The following is a 21,526-nucleotide window of genomic DNA, read 5'->3' as shown; positions in this document are numbered from 1 at the left end:
AATCAGGTAGTCACCTCATCATAAAGGATACGAACCAGGCCTTTTTCAAAGGAATTCTTAGATGAGTCAAAAACTGTCAAAAATATTTGTTTGATATTTTTGTAGAGAAGAAAGATAAATGTTCTGTGTAAAAATATTGAAAAACTCTTTACTATCTATTAAGCATAGCCATAACCAGACAACAGTATATCATCCCAGAACAGAGGAACTTTTGGGACATAGTACTAAATTAAACTCTTCCATCTCTGCTCTTCCTAATCCTGACACCTGATGGGTGTGCTAAATGGTTCGCACCCAGCAGAGACTGAAATACCCTCATCTTACATATCTGATAGCACCCATTGGTGAACACAACCTCCTGGACCCAAATGCTGGTGGTAAAATGGGCCCACGTCAGTAAGGAATACCAGTCTCAAAGCTGCTCTCAGGCCTTTACTCCACACAGGCCATCTTACTCTGCTTGGCTTTGGGGTACAGAAAATTAAAACTGAGATCAATATTTGGGTTATTGCTAGCAATCACAAGAGCAGGAGAATTCAGTTTATTGCTACAAGAGTTCACTAGTTCACTGGTATCACTTTAATACTGGATGATGAGAGGAAAACCTGAGTTTTGAAGTCCAGCTGTGGAGGAAAGGAGGAGACACTGGGCAACTTACGCAGTGTTTGTGAAAGAGATACTTTTAAGTTTTAGCTGTGGAGATACTGAACAAGGAAGAATATTCATGGATTGCAGAAGACTGACCAAAAGGCCAGTGTGAAGTGAGAACTGATAGGACCAAAAGCTCTAAGCTGAATTTTGGCCCCATTGGGTTTGATCTAGGACAGGTAAGCAAGCTTGGGGATACACATGAAGTAGGGCTTTGGGAATGGGCAGTTCAGTTTGCTGGTGGATCCTGCACCTGTAGAGGGAGAGGTAGACAAGGCAGGAGTCAAACATCTTCAATTTACTCTTCTAACTGTTAGAAGTCCCAGATGATAATTAAAGATATAATAAGGCTTAGAATGGTGATTGCAGTTAAAATCAGACAGAAGTGAGCTGCTCACTCTGCTGGGACAATCAGCAGAAATTCTTGGGCTGCAGTGAGGGTTTGGGACATCTGCTGAGAGGCAGATGCTTTGCTGAGTTTTACTGTCTTCATTTTGATTGGGGTTAAGGGAAATGGGATCTGAAGTGTTTAATCAATTTTTGGTCTAAGACCCAGGATGGTAGGATGAAAGCAGGTTTCCCTAAGGGGCTTAGAGAAAATTAGTTTGTATTTGAGGTTTGGAGGGACTGCAGAAACTGAAGCACCCCAGATTTGGAGCTAAAATGAATCCTCATTCTCTCATTCTTGTCCCAGCCCTACAGATCCAGTCAGATATAAGACTTTTATCAGTCTCATCTCTAAACCTAACTCACACATCACAGGAAGTTCAGGTGCCCTTCCTCACAGTACAGATAACTACCTGCCCTTCAGCCCCAATTCCAGTCCAGTGACCTTGCAGGGTCAGTGCTATTAACACTCCTGAAGCTGGTGATTCCACTACCCTGTCGTTTAAGCTCTAACACTAACACTCATCCTTGGTATATTTTAGCAGCCTGTATCTACTCCAGGGTTATGCACAAGCCATTTGCTCTGCTGACGTTTATGCTCAGTCCAGCTCAGTGGGTCTCTTGAGACTTTCTAACATTGCTCATCCTCATTTCCATCACAACATGGACACTTGCTGGACTCAAGACAAAGAAGATGCTTGCCACAGCATCTGTGATGTGAACCCCCCAGCCAGAGGGTTTTTTTTTTTTATTAGTGAAATTGAGACAATGCCAGAAGACAGGCAAGAACCCTAAAAATCTTTGCTGATGAGCACATCACATGCAAATGTAACAAACCATGGAAAGCTGTAAGCTGCTTTACTTCTCAGATAATTGGTTGATGATCCCACTTTCTCGTTTACTCAGAAGGAACAAGTCACTGACCAAACTGTTCTTATCAGCAGCAGAGACAGGATGTCAAGAAATGGTCCTCTTTAAGGTTTCTTAATGGGGTATCTTAGGGCCTGCTGCCTTATATGGTATTATGCCCAAGCTACCTTCCTACCAATCCTTCTTAGGTTCTGCACAGACACAGCCAGTGCATGATAGGCCTTGGCACAATGTGTGTATTTGGTGAGACTGTGAAGCCATACTTGTGTTCGGGTCACTTTGTCCTGGTTTTATATCTAAGCTTTTTTTTATCAATGGCACTTTCATTTCAGTAAGCTAATAATAGCCCTGGAAAAATTTGACCTATCAGCTTAAAGGCTTGCCATGGCTAAAAATCAAATTTGGAAGTATATTCTAAAGAAATATTCTAATATTATAAATACTGCACAAGGGTGAGCAATAAGGACGCCAGCATGTTGGCTCAGGCTAAGGTATAGCCTTGTGTTTGCTCGGGGAGGCCTGTGGTGAGGTTTTGCTGTTGTCTTTGTCTGGAATCATCAGTTAAGCCCTTTGAGATCCAGTAATTAACTCAGTTCTTTGGCTTCAAACTCTAGTTCTACACCAAGCCATTAAACCCCAGACTAACGTAACCTAAAGCACATTATTCCCACTCAGCCCTACAGCTGGTCATACTTTACTGTGTTTATGCTCTTCTGAGCTTTATGGTCTTCCCAGCAATATCACCTGCTTTTCATCCCCATCAGTCCTTAGCCCCAGTCTGAGCTCCAGCCAGAGTATCAAGAGACTTGAGGAAACTCAGGTCTTCAGAAGTCATGAATACCAACCTAGATCAAATCACAGCCTTTCACTCTGGAGGAACCAGCCAGAAATACTCAGCTCCAGCTTTTCCAAAGCCAGACACCAGCTGATGCCATTCCTGAACTTGTATTAGTGTCCATGTGGAACAGCCTGTGCTGTCTTTGAGCCATGAACCCGTAAGGCAGAACAATGCTTTGGGAAGTGCTCAACAGCAGAAATGAGTACCTTTGTTTACAGTATCAAACTTGTCCTTTGAAAATGCCAGTGCAAGGTGCATTTTAGTTTGCCTTTTAACTGTAGCCCAAGCGCAAGCCCTGAACAGTGTCGTTTGTTATCGTCTAGTGTTCTTTATGCAGAAGTACAGCAGTAATTGCACATACGAGTCAAGAAATGCTTGTGAATAAAGACTACTTTTCTGAAAGCCTCATTGTAAAATGGACACCTCAAAAAACAGATGTATGTCATGTTGTTGTTGGTATTTTGGCACTGCTTTTGAGAAAGCTGGAGTGCAGCAGTTTAGTCAAGGTCATGAGAGCTGTTCCGTTAGGATCATGCACGTTTTCCTGGGCAAATAATCGTAGTACTATTTATCTCCAAGCTATGTTTTCACAATAGAGTAGAATCAATGTATCTGATTCCAGTTCACACACATTAATTTTACTTACCAGTGGTAATTGATATTACTGGTCTTTGATAAGTACTTAAATTAATTCCTTCTAGACATTTCATTTAATGCCTTTCAGCCTGATGGAGTTAAATTAGCAGGACTAACTACTTAAGAGTACTGAAAAGAAAGTAAAACATTTTTAGGATTAGACATTTGAGAGAGGTTTACACATTAGTATATTAAATCCAAGCAATGCAGGTGTTAAAAAGTGCTTCAGTTTCTCCTTAATTAGGAACAAACCTTTGATAACAGAGTGTGTGAATCTCCCTGTGAGTTTCCCTGTGGATAGGAGAACAGCATTGCTACGCACACCAAGCTGCCACAATTATTTTAAATAGCACTGTGTTATCCCCTCTTCTAGAGAAGGTTGCATTCTCAGTGTAAGTGGTAATGTAAATGTATTCTTTTCCTTGGTTTGTTTAAGAGCGATATTCAGAGCAGCAGTGCTGCTTTCACTCAGCAGGACCATATTGAAGCCTGGGATCAAGCACCCACAGGTCTCCAGTCACACCAGGGAGGTCAGATGTGAAGCACCACCACTATATGGCTTTACTTTGCTCTCTTACTGGCTCTGTTGGCACCTCAGTGTCTCCTGCCATTTTGGGGGAGAAGGCCCACAAAAGCTTTCTAATTGAAAGGCATGAACTACTATCCCCTGCTGGTCTGACAGAATGGGAAAATTGCATGGGCAGTTCATGTTTTACCCATATCACCTCCTGAGTCAGAGTCTCAAGGTGATGATTACCCAGTGTGGAGGAAGAAGCAACAGGTAATTTCAGAGTTGTTACTCTGGTGGACATGGCCTGCAAGTATCTTACGAGTTATGTGCAAATGAAACACATCTAATAAGAAATTTGGAATATTTAAGTATCTTCCCAAGTGTTTTTACTTTTTACTGAAAAGGTCAGAAAATCTGAATTATTTCATTAAAGAGAAGATGTATTCCAGTTTTCCATAAAAGTAGTATCCCAAAGATTTCTTTGAAAGATACACAAAGTGTCTCTGATGTTGGTTTTTTTTTTTTCCATGAAAATATGCTATTTTTCACACAGAGAATGCTTTATCACCTGTTTGGCAGTTTTCTCCTTAATTTATATTTCATTAATAATATTTTGCACTTGCATTTGTTTAAATGTGCAAGGCCTAGATATGTGAGGATCTAGAAACAATTACTGAAGTCTTCAATAAAAAAATCATCTCTACTTTCCATTCCTTCCTCCTCTTCCCTCCACCCCCTTCACCCCCTCCACCCCACTACTCCTCAATGCAAAGTAGGAAATGCAAGCTTGGAAAACTTGGAGAAAGCTTGAATTGAATGTATTTGAGAAATACATTTTGTCAGAATAAGCAGGAAAACACAGCGTTCATGTGCAGAAATGTCACCCTTCAAAGTACTTTCCATACAATAAAATATTTCCAGTTAAGTTACTGTGAAGTCACTATACTATGTTAGCTATGTTATGAATATGGATGTTTCTTTTCCAGATATTTCTTCTAGGAATATGGGTTTGTGCTGTGTGGCTTTGTGCATTATAGCCTTAAGTTCGCTTACTTCCCATCTTTTGAGTCTTATGGAACCTTCTTGTTAATGGCTCAGGGATAGTGGCACCTTCCATTTCCATCTTTATTGTTATTTAATTAGTCATTTTACTGCTTTACAGATATGTCAACTAGGAAGAAATGTCATTGTGTACATTACATGTGTCCTTAGTATTGGGCATTTTTGGTGGCATTCACAAGCCAGGATTTTTTCCTTTTTCTTAGATCTACATCTGGCAGTAGTCTATATGTGCTAACAAAATTTGGCATAATAGAGTTTTTATTCTTACAGAAGTAAATAAAAATTAGTTCCAAAGTGAAACTGCTGATATTTCAATTTTCCCCTAAAGGGAAAAAAAAGGCAAAATCTGTTACCTTTTATATTTACAGTCATTTCCAGAATATTTAAATCTCTGGGTAGACTACAGTTTTAGCAGAATTCAGTGAGATATCCTTGACTCAGGATGCAGGTGTAAAGTAAGTGTGAAATTAGAAAGGAAAGTTTGTGAATATGATGTTGCTTCTGTCTTTCACTTGTGTACTCTTCCTTGTGCCAAGAACCAAAAAAATGAGGGTAAGAAAGGTCAGAGAGAGGAGATGAAGGAAGTGAGTCTCAGAGTTTCTTTAGATTTCTGCGCTGCTCCAGGAAAAGCTTTTGCAATTCAAAGAGCACACATTCAAACAAAGAGGCTGACCACCAGTCGAGCAAGCTCATTTCTGAGCCCCAAAAGGTGCTGTCATAGGTTGTGTGTCATGGGCTGTAAGTGTCCTCATTTTAGGAAATAAGTAAATGCCAAAGGGAAAGTTCCTGTATTGGAGCAAAGGCCAACCTGCTTGTGTGCATGAGAAGAGCTGGGCGGTGCCAGTAAGGCTGGACGTGCTGGTGTGGGAGTGCTCGTTGGTACTGGGCAGTGGTGGCAGCCGTGAAGGATGGAGAAGAAAGAAATAAAGCACTTCCGGAAACATTTTGGTGTTGAAACTTTTTGCTCAATTGATCAAGATAACGTATTTTGAAAAAAAACATAACCAAGCAGAAGATATTTGCATTTATGTGACTTGAGTTAGCTTAATGCAATACTGTGTTCTCCTAGGTGTGTATCACTGCTATCCTATGAAAACAAAATGGTTCTGTATCTGAGCTTTTTGTTATGTTCCCTCTTTTCTGACTTGTCTGTTGAGAATGGTTCTCCCTAATCTTCTAAAGTGTGATAAATACACGTCAGCATTGCATAGCAGGCTAAAGGAAATTTAGTGGTAATAAAAAAAAAGGGAAAATAATTGTTTTCTGTGGCACTTTTGTCCTGCAGGAACCCTAAATTAAATAAGTACAAAATCTGAGGGAGGTGGAAGGAAGTGGTAGAATGTTAAAGCACTTAGTCTCCTATTCCTTCTTGGGCTTTTTACTCTTTCTCTTAAGCACAAGTATCTCTCAGATTTCTTGCTTTCTGAGAAGAGTCACTTCTGCATTTGTAGCTAAGGAGCATCAAACTCAGTTTAATCAGAGTATTTTAAAGTAAGTCAAATGTTGCTTGGTCTCTGGTGCACAGCACAGCTTTCATTTACACTAGAGGCTGACATCCAGAAGAAGCTCAGGCCATGCTGATTCTGCCCTGACTTCATTCTCTTTCTATGCCCTTGGTGGCTGGCATGAGAGCCACAGGCTGCCCTGAAATCCAAGGGCTTCCTTGCTCATGGTGGTGTGCCCCAGCCTTGTGCTGGCAAGTAGGTGCAACATCTGCTCTCATGAATCACAAGCCTCAGAAAGCAGGGCAGGCAAAGAGGGCTCACTCTTTTCCTCTGTGTTATCTTACCGTTTTCTTTAAAACTGCGCATTCCTCCACAATGGGACAAAATGCATCATTATTTCTCAGCTCTCCTGAGGTTGCATGTTCTAGTGATGGCATTTGCCACCCACGTGACAGGAGAGAAGATACAGGCAAGGGATGCCGTGCTTGGATTAGCTATTGCAGCCACCAAAGTGGTAAAGTTGCTTGTGCATGCTTAGGTAATGACAGTGCTGAGGGTAGTGGAGGAGAGTCCCCCAGGAACAGAATATGAACATTAATTATAGGGGGGAAAATATATTATTAACATCAGACTGCACACTACAGGAGATCCCAGTGTGACTATTAAAGGAAATTAATTACTACCTCTTTTTACCTTTCAGATCAACTCTTCTTTATAATGAGAAAAATTCCTTCATTGTTACCACTAGTATTATCAACTGTAGGAGAATAATTCTTCCCTTGTTTTCCATTCACAGCTATTGTGCATCTCTGTGTTTTGAAAAGAAATACTTCCAGTGGAGGTATTGCATCCCCTTTAGGGGGAAATTCCCCAGACTCAATTCAGGCTGTGTAAAATGGGGCAGTATGCTAAAATACTCATTCCTCTGCACTGATACTTGTAAAATCGTATTCTCTGTTTAAATTATTTTCCCCGTAATCCACTACCCTAAAATAGAGCTGTTAAGGAGATACTTTTTTTTAGACTACTCCAGCTTCACAATGCTCATTTCCAGATCCCAGTGTATTTTCCAAATACATCTTGCATGAACTCACATGAGAATTTTTTTCTGGCAAAGTCAGAATTGAGGTCAAAACTGGACTAAAAGAAAGCTCATTACAACTTTAACATCTGTAATCCACCCTGAGGAGAGAAATGAATGCAGCGAGCAGGCCATGGATGCATTGTTTCCATTGTACTCTTGATTAACTTGTAATTCACAAGTGAGGGACTGTGAAGGAGACTACTGACTGATGGAAGGTCACCAATTCCAAGAGGAAATAAATGATATATAGGCATCCCATTCATCACTTTATTTGTGTAACAGCATTTGGGACTCTATCTCTGTAGAATAAAGCCCATTTAAAATCTTTTAATATTTTTGCAAAGGCAAGGCTGGGGAGTTTGTGTAATCTTGGTGACAAAAGAACTGGATGTAGAATTGACATCATCCCAGGGCAGGAGGTGACTTTTTCCTTGAAGAGGGTGGTAATTCCCCAAATTCCGCATGATTGTCCTTGGATAGAGGCCAGTAATTTTCGCGAGTTTTTCCATGCTGTGTGAAGATCTGCTGCCACCCTATTATTTCTAGTGTAATAATAATTCTATGCTTTGCTGCAAGGTTCACCTTTGCATTACAAGGAGCACCCACTGCTCAGAAAATCCTTTATTACAGCTGTGTCTTTAATTAATGTCAGGTACCCAAATTCAGGTACAATATGAAGATATGGCATCAGTTGATCATTTTCTTTGTAGAAAAGCAGCCAAATATCTGCAAACATGCATCAAGCTGCTTGTAGTATCTCCCTTTGCCACGTGGAAATGGAAGCAGGAGCTAGTCTAAGCCTGGAAGCAGTAGGAAGAAGTCAGGATAGTCCACTTGTAAAGACTGTAGAGAGTTTGAATCAAATAAGACAAAAAAACAGAAAGTGGGTGGTAATACAGACATCAGGGCCAGATGAAGAAAAGCCCTTTGCATATATATCCCTATTTTTCCTTCTGTTAAGTAATACTGTGGCAATAGGGCAGCTAGACATGAATGAAATACTTTATTTTCTCTACAGTTTATTGCAGAAATAATAAATGCTTTGCTGCACAGACTCAAATTGATGTATGTGATCGTCTGTGTTTTTGGTGGCTAATAGGATTGCTTTGGAGCAGGTCAGTGCACATTCACACTTTCAATTGCTTTGGACAAAAGCAAAATAAGTGTACCATGAAAAATGTCATGACGTAACATGGCATCGAAAAGATGATGTATGTCTTTTCTGTGATATTTTTATTATGCCTCGGAGAAAATCCACTTTAATGCACAGCTGCAAAAAACCCCACCGGTCTTAAGGCAAAAAAGACACACACTAACCATAATGGACTAGCATTTTCTGTCATATAAACTGGCAGAACTGCAAAAATGCATGGCATGGGACATAAGCTGCATCTTTCTGAGTGTTTTGGTGGGGGGGAGTTAGTGGTAAATTTGAATTAATGAAGTTTTAATTCTGCATTTTGTTATAATGCCTGTGTGGAAGGACTGAAATGCTAGATGAAGAAACAAGGGAAAGCTGTAGCATGTCTGCAGAACCTTAGGGTGTGGAGGAATCAAGGCACAATATTAAAATAAATTCTTAAGCAGCCGAGGTCTTCTTTATTCAGCCTCCTATGCAACAAATATGACGGTCAGTATGACCAAAAAAAAAAAAATCTTCAGCCAAATTTCATCTCTGTCATATGTTGAGCATGCAGCATGACTGGAGCTTTCCTGAGCGGGCAAATCCTTACCCAAACCGCAACTCCAGTTTGCAGGAAACCTCTTCATAAAAGAGGCAGCTGCTGTACTTGGTCATTCTAGCTCCATTTCAGTGACTCTGTGTGTAGTGCTAGATCACAATTGCAGGTCAGCTTTACAGAGCTTTAGCTCCACACATTTCAAAGGACTTACTGTTGTTTCTCACTGATGTGAGTAAGAACAACAACTGGCCTCATTTCTCTGTCCCAGCTGATGTGCTGGAGGATGCCAACAGGCAAACAGTGTTTCTCCTGAACCACATCTGGATGGGGATGGCTGCGGGAAGAGTCTGTTCTCACCCGGGGTGCAAGCAGTCAGGAGGGCAGGTTCATGCACCACAGAGAGGGCCAAAATCCAGACTGAGCCCAAGGTAATAGGTTTAATAGTTTAGGAATAAAGAAACAGCGGATGTCTTTGAATACATGTTAAAAGCAACCAGGTCAAAGACTTGGTTTGTGGTATTTAGGTTTTGAGAGACAGAAGAAGCAGCAGCCTGTCTTCTGACACATGGCGCAAAGCTTCAGTCTTTATTTGAACATCTCTTTGGATTGACAACCTGTGATCCTTCTTTCAGATGTGTAGTGTTACTTTTTTTCCTTCCTGTGGTTTCCACGTGACACTGGCTGCTTCTGTCTGCAGTTTAGTTCTTCAGGAGTAGTCTAGAGGAGGAAAAGTGTCTGCATCTGTGAAAGGGGATAGTACAGGAGGTCAGAGAACATCTGTTTCCCAGGGAGCCTTCTTAATGTACTTCACCATTGACCCAAAGATACATTGCAATCCATGACAGTCAATGCAACTCCTAGCAGCAACTGGATTTTCTTTCAAAGTTTCTTACCCAGCTTTGCCCAGTCTGTTATTGCTTGTCTGTACAATCAAAAATCATCCTAGCAGCCAACACAAAATAGTTGAAAGCTAGCTATGAATTTAGAAGCTGTGCTAGCTGTTCAGAGATTTATTATCTTTTTTTTATTTTCTGGGTAATGGGCAAGTTAGAACCTTTCGATATTTCAGCAAAAGAACAGCAGAAAATACCCCTGAGGACAAGCTGTCTAAGCTCTGATCCTGTATCTGAAGTCCAGTACCAATGTTTTCTCTCAAGAACAAAGTAATTCATTCAGCTAAAAGAGAGTGAGATTGACTTTGAAAATTAAAATCAATGCTTTAATTCAATACACATACAATTACCAGCTGTCAAATGGCATGTAATGCACTTTTACTGAAAAAAACAACGGCACAAAAGACGAGAAAGGAGGCTTTGACAAATGTTAGGATTCTCATAATGATGTTTTTTGTGTGGTTTTGAAAGCAAGACTGCAAAGTTAAGCGCTGTAGATGATAGGGCATTATGCAAAGGGTGTAAAAGGACCAATGGTGTTTTTCAGAACACATATCACTGCTCTCTGTAATGCTCTGTTGTCACAAATACATGGTGATTAGCTATTTATCAGCGTGAAAGCACATCATAAAACATTCCACATATCATTGAGTTTCTAATAATCTGTGTCACTGTGAAGATTAATACATTAAGTCAGTCCACAAACTTCATGAAATACGTTCCTCTGCCAAGATTTGTGTTGGGTTTGGCAAATGAAGGATGAAACACTGATGAAATGGGAACTACTTTGTTGACTAGTCTGTGAAACAACACATTTGTTTTTTCACTCTTTGACACTGTTTTGAGGGGATAATAAGTGTGCCCCTGGTAGCACTATCAGCTTCTGAAATACCTCATCTGCCTGCTCTGCTACTGCAGTCCTCCTTAAACTGTTCTGGGCTCTGACTTAGCTATATTGAACCTCTGCAGACCTTTTTTGCAGTGTGAGGGCATACTAAATACCGGCACTGCATATCAACGTCCATATTTTCAATTGTGGATGTCAAGAGATCAGCACTTAAATCTATATTTACTCACTGGACTAACTAGCCTCCCAAGCATCCACACGTCCTTCAACTCCAGATTTGTCACTGCCTCTATTGTCATGTGTACTTTCCCAGAGCTCCACTGTGTCTAAGGATACCCTGAAAATCATGTTTTATCTAAAAGACAACCAGTATAATTACTGTTTCTGAAAACAAACAAACAAACAAACAAATCAGGCTTAACATTGCAAAAGGGGAATTGTCTCAAATCATAGAAGAACTCTGAAAATCCATCCACATATTAAGATGGCTAAATATACTGCCATCACTGGCTTAAAATCATGTGTTTGAAAATGTTGCCCTGAGCCCACTCAGGACATGATTTGGAATTGGATGAATGATGAATCTAAAGGAAATACAACTTTCTCAGGTTAGAGTGTGACTGATGTCACCCATTTCCAGTTCAGGGGGGAAGGTGGAAGTTCATTTAGATTGATTTATTAATATTTTTTTCCAGAGTCAGTAAGATACTTGATAATTAATGGCACAGAAATATGAGTTCAGCTGAAAACCTTCATAAATTAAAAGTATTTAATTTAATAGTAATTTAGAGGATTTTGCAAAGTGCCAGAGCAAGATAACTGCATTTGCAGAGGAAGCAAGATTGAGAGATTTGTCTCCTGGGCTGATGCAAGTAATGCATCTTTATAACCATGTGGGTCAGAATTCAGTAGCAGTATTAAAGTCCTTCAGATCAACACTTCCATGAAGAGAGAGAAAATATATCAGGAAAAATATTTTCTCGCATTTCACTCCTTGCTCTTTAGCTGCCTAGAAGTTTACTGTGTGCTTCACACAGTACGCAGTGAAGTATAGTTTAAGACTTCTCATTATTTCTCAGGAAAATGCCATTTGAAAATAGCTTAGAAAAGACAGTGGACTAACTGAAGCACAGCTGCAACAGCACTGCGGTTCTTTCCTGTAAAATATTTCCGAGTGATAAAGAGAGAAGAGCAAATCTGAGTAAAGAGAGCCTTTTAATGCATTTCTCTTCCAACTTCCCATGAGTAACTATAGCTTAAACCCCTTTGGATACCCAAGCAGTGGCAGTTGGATGCCTGTTTTTTGTGGCCAACATGTACCTCAGGCTTTGGCTGTTGTAGCAGCACTTGCTTTCAGATATCCAGCGCCAACACTGACTCAGGCACTAGCTCCAGTGCAAGGGAGGGAGTGGGGATGGTGTGTGCTTGGGCAGGAGGAAGCCCAGTGCCATGGTCCCCACAGTCATTCATTCCTCTCAAGAGGAGAGGGTCCTGGTCCAGATGCAACAGACAGCTGTGGAAGCAGGACAGGGAGAAGCTCTTGCTGCTGGACAGAAAGCCCATAACTGGGTTTCCAAAATGTGCCTCTATCAGCTTCCAGAAGCTGGACCAAACTAGCTGTTTTTCGAAATAAACAGGGCAGTTAGACATAAATGGAGCAGCATTGGAAAGGGTGGGTGACATAGACAGATGTCAATATGCACTCCAAAGGTGCTTACTGAATTTTCTGTGCAATTTTCCCATTTATTTAGGTAATATGGAGCATTTTGCTTAGGAAAGGTAGGTTTTACTTTTTTCTGCCCCTTGTCCTTGAGAGGGAGGTGATTTGAAACAGCAGGGAGATAATTTTCAAAGAAGAGAGCAAAAGGGCTGAGGCTGAGATTTGGATGAGGATGTCCCTCTTTTTCTCATGCTTGTTTGAAAAAGCCCTACTTTGCTTTGGGGGATTTGAGTGACTCCCTGCAGCAGATTTTAGGACTGGAACATGTTCAATCATGGTCAGAGAGGATAAAGTGTACTTAATTCTCTGCTCTTTAGGTGGTTTACATTGGCACAGGCTGAAAGATTTAGAGTGCTGAAGTTTACACATTCACAGAGTCTTGGTGTTCAGATTTAACATTATGTACTTTTTTCACTTAGAAGTAGAAAACAATAGGAACCAGCAGAAAAGTTTTCTCAGGATCTTGCCTTTTGAATAACTGAAGAAGGGAAGCTGAGGAAGGAAAAAAAAAACCACCCATGGAGAACCTAAGATTTTTCTGTTTAAAAGCAAAAGACCCTCAGACCCAAATACCCCTGAAATAGTGTGGTGTAGGTTGAAGTCTAAATTTTTCAAAGTGAAGTGCTGTGACATCAAATTTTATACTACCTTTGTCACTGTTTCTATAAATTGATATCTTTTCACAGACACTAAAGTTACTACAGTTTCAATAACCACCTTTGAGACTGCTTTAAACATACCCAACAAGGAGGAGCAATAGCATTTTTGCAAATAAACTTCCCAATCCATCCAGTGGCAACAGCATTTTTCCCTAGGGTCCCCAGAACTGTCTTTAGGATCTCTCTTTTTATGTGTTGTTTTGGTTTTGGTTTTAGTTTTGGTTTTGGTTTTGGTTTTGGTTTGTTGGTTTGGTTTGGTTTGGTTTGGTTTTTTTTGGGGGGGGTTTGTTTGTTTTGCTTTATTTTGTTTTAGAAACAGGACATGGGACTTTCCCTTTTCTCCTCATCTCAACTCACAGCCCTGTGATTTACCTCTCCCAGCTGCTCACGAGACTGTGAGCCAGATGACCCAACCCGACCCCAATCTCAGCTCCTTGCCAACTGCTTCTCTTTCTTTCCTCTTTCTCCCTCTCCCTGCCCTCCCCCAAACTGAGCTGCCATACACAGGCTTTCTTTGGTGATGCTGGTAAGTATGTAAACCAGCAGACCTATGGTGAGCTGCATTGATGCTGAACTGCATCTCTACAGCCAGATCAGATAATGTTTCAAGAGCTGCAGTCGTAGTACTGGCTACGGAATAGATGGGATGTAAAGTACCTTTTCTTCTGCAGGATATTTAGTCCAATTTTTTAGGTTATCTGCAAAATTTGTGGTGCATTGAGGGTTCAAGTCTTATTTTTTCATATGTGGTGCTCCAGTAATGGGTATGGCACTCTACATAAATAAAATGCTGTACGGCTTGAGTTGAGATCTAGAATTATGTTAGGTTTTACCCCCTCCTAGTTTTTTCCCTGGTAATTATGAAAGATTCGAAACAGTGTGCAACAACTGATGCCCTTTGGGACATGGACACACACTTAGCATGCCTATATGGATATTTGACGCAGATGGCAAATACAATAGCAAGTCAACTTGAGATTCTGACAGCAAATTTTGTTGCAAGTGAAAAAGAAAAATGCACATTATGAGTGGAAAGCAGCACCCATCAGAGCCAAAAGATGCTTTCCTCCCAATATCATTTGGCACAGAACAGAGATTATTTTGCAGTTCTAAGTTATGCAGTACATGAGTGCAAGGTGAATCAGCACATCAGTATTTCACTGTGGTTTTCTGACTGTCTCTATTCCTTTTGAAAGCTAATATCTGGCAGAGGCAGAGGCATAATTTGATCTTTTGCTGTGGGGCTTTTAATGACTTCTCTGTTTCTGAACTGCTGCATTTGAATGAATAAGCTAAAATCTAAGTGCACTTTACACTCTATGGACTGTATCCTTCATTTAGCCTGTGTTCAGGAAGACATTAGCCTGAGACTTCTTAAAATCTCTGCTTCGTTTTGGTCAATAGGGAGAGTTTAATGTACAATATGAAGTAGGAAGATTTTGGTGTATGAATAAAAAATATTAACAAAAGCAGTTATACTTCTCTCTTGTTCCCGCATTTTATCAGTTTAAAGCTGTTTTTATGCTAATCAGTGCTGGATTACTGGAATGCTCTATGGATAAAATACAGAGTTTTTCACGTTATTTCCTTGTGTAGGATCTTTAAGAGGATATCTGAATTCTGGAGCCAGATCAGTTTTAATTGATTCTAAATAATCAAATTCCAAAGTGACTATATATTGATATTAATTATTTTAGACTCTGCACTTAAATTGAACACACAGCTTAAGCTGTAAACTTGTGTTCTTCAGAATCCTCTTTTTCAAGTCACAGATATATAAATGGATGGTTGGGATGGGGTTTATTCCCAGAGGACCAAGAGAGAGCAATTCTAGCTGCCTTGCAAGCTCCCCATGCAGCACTGCCACACACATCATGTAACACAGCCGTGTTGCACCACAAAAATAGAGCATCTATCAATTACGGTTGAAGAGGCAAAACCTCCCTCTAAAATTCAAGACAAAACCCCCTGAGAATGTTAAGCCAATAGCAGAAAAAGGGACACAAGGTGCAGAAGAACTGACAAATTAGATAATTTCCCATGTGGGAAGGCAGTATCAGCCCTTAAAGCTGGCCTTCCACTGGAGAACGATTATGCAGAGATTTTTTCTGTTTCTGCACTGGCTTTGGGGTTGTTTCTCCACATCTTATTTTTTATCATGCTGACACATAAGAGTTACCACTAACTAACAATTAAAACCAGGAAATGCTATATGTTTGGTACCATAAAGGTTTGAATTTTCATCTTATAACATTTTGTTTTTCAAATCACTGTATTCCCAGTAGCACAGCAAAAATCATTTGCTTTAATGCAATTGCTAATAATGATGATATGAACACAAACCTCTGTTTGTTCATATGTTGAGCTCATTGAATAAAGAAGCTTATCATTTATCTGTGTAGAAGCTTTTAATTAGTTTTCTGAATTTATTCCAGAGATTAATGGGCAGATGATATTCAATATATGCTTTATTGTTTTAATTTCTTTATTGAGATATCTGAATTTGTATGCTCTTCCCTCTTTGATCCTTTACTTTTTTTCTCTCTGTTAGATAACTGTAAAATATTTGTCTGCAAACAGACTCACAAACTCCACTATGCCGTTGCACCTGGGTGGTGGTAGGTGGGTCATAACACGACACGGCAGCAAATTCCACTCTGTCAGGGATTATAAACTTTACTCAGAAAATACTGTGTCACTGAAAAGTGTCACTTACTGGCACTTTTCAGGATTTCCAGTAAGTTGGGGAGGTACCTTTTCCTGCTCACACACAGTGCTAATAGTTTGTGTATTCAGGCATTTCTTTTTTAATTGAGATTTCTTTTGACCTTTTCCCTCAGCTGCCACCTTTTCCCGTGGTCATCAATTACTGTTGGCCACTGCAGCGTGGCTCCTGCTATCCCTCGGTATCCTGCTTACCCATGGGACTCTTCCAGTATGGCAAATTTGTCCTTTGCAACTTCCTGCTGCCTCCACCTGACAGGTTTCTCTTTCATGCCATGGGTCACATCCTCTGCATACTTGGGAGGTGCACATGCTCTCGTTGAAGTCCACATGAGGACCCAGAGCAGATGAAGCTCAACCCTTGGGCTGTTTAGGGAGAGGACTTTGTCCTTTCAATGGAGCGGTGGTGTCACTGACTCCTGATGGCAGCCAGTATTCACAGCCTACTGCCATCCTGGCTTAGGGACTGTGCCCTTTTGTTGCCAAGAAAGGAAATTGAGCCCAAGCTGCTGAATCCATCTTTGCTTTTCTTCATTTCTTGTGTCTTGGGAGAAGGTGCACCTTCGAAGTACAGATAAAAGGGAATGGAAACCCTCAGTAAACAGTGCATCATTTTTCTTAAAAATAGTGCCCTGTGTAAATATAAAGTTCAACTTTATTGTTTTGTTGGCCCAGTAGGAGAGGGATTAAAAACGCTTGTTAATGGGATTTAAAAGCAGGAGTTCAGTTATACTAGCTACAGAAATATAATTATCATAATTAAGATTGCAAAGCACTAACAAAGTTCTTTAATAATTATCCTTTTTCCTTAGAGATTCATTTTGTAAAAGCTGATTTGAATTTTACATAACGCTGGAGAAACATTATCTTTGTAGAAATGGGAGCCACTGGTACCTTGAAGGGTCTGAGAAAAGCGGTACTTTGAACATAGCTGGAGTATGGCTCAGTCTGAGACAGGAGGGACTCAAGGGCATAAATGTTCAAGATGGCACAAAATGCAGATGCAGCCTTGGTCTGATGCTGTACCAGAACTCTTGGCACGTTTATGGACTCAAGACAGAAAACTGGGAGTCTGCAACTAGAGAACATTCCTTCCCAAAGTATGCAATCAGACAGGTTGAGTGTCTCTATCCTTGCTGTCTTTAGGCTTAGTGATGCCCAGGCAAACCCTGAAGCCTCCTGCCTTGCTCTGGTCAGAAATGACCTTTAAACTCCATAGGATGTGTTACCTGCAAGGGAGACAGCAAGCAGTACAGAGCAATAATCTGTATAGTCACAGGCTTGCAGGGTCCCTTCTGAAAAGAAAGAGACAGCAAATTCTCAAAATTAAATGACAACAAATTGTCCATTTAAAAATAACTCCCCCAAACAGCTTTTCATGATTCATCTCCCCAGATGATTAAATATTTAGTTCTGCTGACAGGGATATGATAGTTACTATAGAGCAGAAAATTTAGTGCAGTGTGTGAGTTATAAGCAGTTGTGTTATCAAGCTGTTAACACAAAAGTGATGGGATTATTGGTGTTGATATCTGTATTTATTTCTGTAATATTGTATAGAGATTTTTTTCCTGTCACCAGCAGATTTAGGCCACAGCTTTGGCCCTTGCATGGGGCAGGGAACTTGTCTTGCCAGGTCTCTGCAAGGACAATCACATTGTCCCCTCATGTCTCTCACCTCCAGCCCCATCTGCTGTTCAGCAGAGCAGCTGAGCACCCATGGGTGTGACCATGCTGCCATGCCTGTGAGGATGGGGAGGGCCAAGGAGAGCACTCACTGACTGGCTCAAGTCCCAGTCTGCTCCTTGGAGCTTGGCCCTCCAGTTTTTGCTGGTTTGAAGAAGCAAACAAATCCCACATGGGCAGGGAGAGGGCAAGGACACTGAAAGAGGACAGCCCTTCATCCTGTTTAATGAAGAGGGAGATGCTACATCAGGATAGGTTCCTAAAACTCAAAGGAAATTTGGCTTCATGTTTAGTTTCTGCTTTCCTGATGAAATCTCCACAGAAACATGTAGTCTGTTATTTCAGCATCTTATGTATGGAGGGAATGATCACAGCTGGTGTAAATTGTGACAATTAATTTAATAACACTGTCAAAAATTCAGAATTTATTTTTAGAATGAAGTTTTCTGTTAGCAAAATTACTTCTAGACCCAAAGCCTTTTAAAAGAAGAGTAATTTGGTTATTTGAGAGCCATCCATTTAACAAACAAAGAAGTGGGGAGAGTAACACTTAACAATCAAAGAAGTGGGGGAGTGAGACCAAACTATGTCAGCTCTTGGACATCTTGCTTTGCATTCCAGTGCCACCATAGCCTGTTTAATCATATGGAAAGGGTAAAAATGATCTTGTCAAAACTGTTGCTGCCAGAAAACAAAGAGAATGATTGATAACAGTCCCATTGAAAAAGACTCATTTTCTGCTTCATTGGTGTTTCCCAGGTAGTTCATGTCAAACAAAATAAAAATCCTTGCAATTTTGACAAATACATCTTTATCGTATTATACTTGCATATTTTGCCTGTATCAGCTGAGCATTTGACCATCAGAAGATCATAGGTCAAATGTTACATTATTCTACTTATTTAAATATTTGCAGAAGAACATCAATAGATTCTTATAACTATGAATACTTCATAACTGAGACCCTTTTCAAGAGAAGGTTTCAGAGCTAATAATTGCAAAATAATCTGTGCAGTTCTACCTCCACATTTTGACCTGGATTTTGCAAAGATACACATACATGCGGGCCTCCTTATAGCAGTATAGAGTTAAGCATATTTTAAAGTCTTTGTGCATTTGGGACTTCTGATATTATGAGGATTAAAGTTTTATAAATACCTAAAACAGATTAAGAACATGAGAAGTAGAGAGAGAAGAAAAACAGGTTTTACATTCAAGGGCCATTCTCCTGAGAGGCCTTTTTCTTCTTCTTCTTCTTTTTTTCCCCTTTTTTTTTTTTTAACATCTAGGAGTGGCATGACGAGCACCTGACATACAGACATACAATGTCAAGATGTGTATCTGTTTATAAAGCAGGTGCAATGTCAAGGTAGGGGTGACGTTGCACAAGCTATTTCTAGTACAGAGACCAAAAACACAATAAAATAGATTTCAAGAACATATATATAATATAGGAACTAATTCAAGGGGACTGATTTGCTTAGGATATGTAGCCAGCTCAGTATATCCAGAATGACTGGACAGTTGAGTTTGAAATTGAATTCAGGTGGAAACCTCAGGAGGTTTCCAGTCCAGCCTCCTACTCAAAGCAGGGCCAGCTCTGAGGTCAGACCAGGCTGCTCAGGGTTTTGCCCAGTCAGGCCTGCAGGGATGGGGATGGCACAGCCTCTCCAGGCAGTCTGCTCTGTTGTCTGGCTGTCTGCGTGGAGAAAAGTTCCTTCTCTCTTCTTTAAATTTATGTCTGTTATTTTTCACTCTCTCATCCTGCACTACCATGAGGAGTCCAGCCCTGGTTCTTCCCTGACCACCTGCAGGCAGTGAGAGGACTCTTGGGTGTCCCCAAACCCCTCTCTTGTTCAGACTAAGTCAGTCTGGCTATCCCAGCTCCTTCTCATAAGTCAAGGGCTCCAGGCACCACCACTGGGGATGCTACTGACCTTCCTCCTGTTATTCTATCCTTTCTGTCCTAGGAACCCCCAGACCAATCACATTACCCTAAATGTCGTATAACAGGTGCTGAGTGAAGGGACATAATCCCTTCCCTTCATCAGGCTGCATTCCTGTCCATGCAGCCCAGGGTCCTGTTGGCCATCCTTGTCACCAAGGCATGCCACTGGTTCATGTACAGCATGCTGCCTGCTGCCTTCCAGAACTCCCAGGGCCTTTCCTGGAGAGCTGCTTTGTAATCAGTCCATTTCCAGCCTGTATCAGAGTTCAAGGCTCTTCGTTCCCAGGTGCAGGACTTGGCAGTTGGTACCACTGAATTTCATAAGGTTTCTTGTCTGTCCTTTCCTTCAGTCTCTTGGTCTCCCCCATGACAACAGCCCTGCCTTTGAGCATGAAGCCAGCATAAATCTCCCCATCCACAGATTCTGTCATTTCATCATAACAGGCAGTCAGGTTATTCTCAGTAAATCCACACTGGCTGTTTTTGATCATCTTCTTTTCCACGTGCCCAGCCCTGGCTACAACAGGACCACTCCATGATTTGCCAGGGAATAAAGTGAGGCTGACTGGCCTGTTGCTCCTTTCTTGAAGGCCAGCATTTGACTGTTTCCAAACATCAGGGACCTCCCCCACCTCCACAACCTCTCAAAATGAAAGATCAGCCTAGTAAAGTACACCAGGAAGTCTCCCAGCACTTAATGAGGCAAGTTGTCAGTCCCTATCAACTTGTATGGTCAACTTCCCCCAGGCTTCCTCAAGTTTTCTGAGTTGATCCTCACCTGTTGCTGGTGCTTCTGCTCCTCCCTGCCCCTGTCTCCAACACAGAGGCTGGGAGACCTTGTGCTGAAGACTGCCTTAAAGCAGGCATCAGCCTTACCTGTTTTGCTGTAACTAATTCACCCCCTCACACACCTCCAGTACTGCAGCAGTCCTGCACTTTCGTTGTTCAACCTTTTACTACTGATGTAGCAGCAGAAGCTCTTCTTGTTGCCCTTGTCATGCCCTGCAGATGTCACTTGCGGTGAGCTTTGGCTTTCCTGCCACCATCTCTACATACCCAAAGAAGTCAATAGAGAAAGACAATACCTGCAGCAGGTGATTTACCACCCCTTGCCACTTTGGCTTATGTGTAAGCTTTGATGAATATTTGCCTGTACACAAACTAGTAATAACTAAGCATTTAGCTGTGCCTATGTCCTGTGCCTCAGTTTTCTTGTTGAAATGCACCCACTAACTCCAGTGCATCAGCCAGGCTTTGCCAAACCCCTGATCCTAGAATTGTCAGGTGTCACCATGCAAAGGTGTAGGGTCTGAGCCACCTCATGCGCCCCATGACAAGTCCAAGTGCCTCATCTCCTGGCTCATACAGAAGGCGAGAGGGCTGCCAGCAGACCACTGCAGTCACATTCTCCTCCGTTCATCACACAGAGTGATGTTACCGAACTGACCTACTTTCCCTATCCGCCCACGGAAGGCTAATCCTGTTTAGCATTGCTGGAAGGGGACGGGCACGCGGAGAAGTGCTCTGAGTTATACAGATGGCAGTCTTTGCTGATTAATGTTAGTTTAATTTGTTTGCCTTTCTGTTTCCAGCCGTGCGAGGGGAGAGCAGAGCAGCGGTTGAACATAGGGATTCACAGCCTGTTCACTGAAGTCTGAATGGCTTTAGTCATTCAGTAGTAATGATAGCAGTGAGGAAGATAATGAGCATGTATGTAATGATATTCATCAGAGATCCAAACACTGCACAAAACTTTACACGTTGCTCACAAGCCAGAGATAAAAGATGCCTCTCACCCTGGCCACGCTCCAGCACGGCATTGCTGACGTCAGCCGTCTCACTCCTGGCTTAAACCAATGTGAATCACACCACATCTACAGAGAGAT

At 41.2% G+C, this 21,526-nt stretch overlaps 1 protein-coding gene and 1 long non-coding RNA gene across 5 annotated transcripts in view; one reads left to right on the top strand and one right to left on the bottom strand.

The window, feature by feature from the left end:
* NPAS2 (neuronal PAS domain protein 2) overlaps positions 1-21,526 on the top strand; it is a 106,879-nt gene that overhangs the window by 25,083 nt on the left and 60,270 nt on the right. The gene's annotated exons all lie outside the window — the stretch shown is intronic.
* Positions 9,728-17,304, bottom strand: LOC137465916 (uncharacterized). Its single transcript, XR_010994896.1, has 2 exons — positions 17,236-17,304; positions 9,728-9,880 (listed from the first exon to the last, which is right to left on the bottom strand). It is a non-coding gene; the product is annotated as an uncharacterized lncRNA (long non-coding RNA).

This window comes from Anomalospiza imberbis, chromosome 2, assembly GCF_031753505.1.
Source record: "Anomalospiza imberbis isolate Cuckoo-Finch-1a 21T00152 chromosome 2, ASM3175350v1, whole genome shotgun sequence".
In the NCBI taxonomy this organism is placed as follows: domain Eukaryota; kingdom Metazoa; phylum Chordata; class Aves; order Passeriformes; family Viduidae; genus Anomalospiza; species Anomalospiza imberbis.
This window is presented reverse-complemented; position numbering and strand designations above follow the sequence as displayed.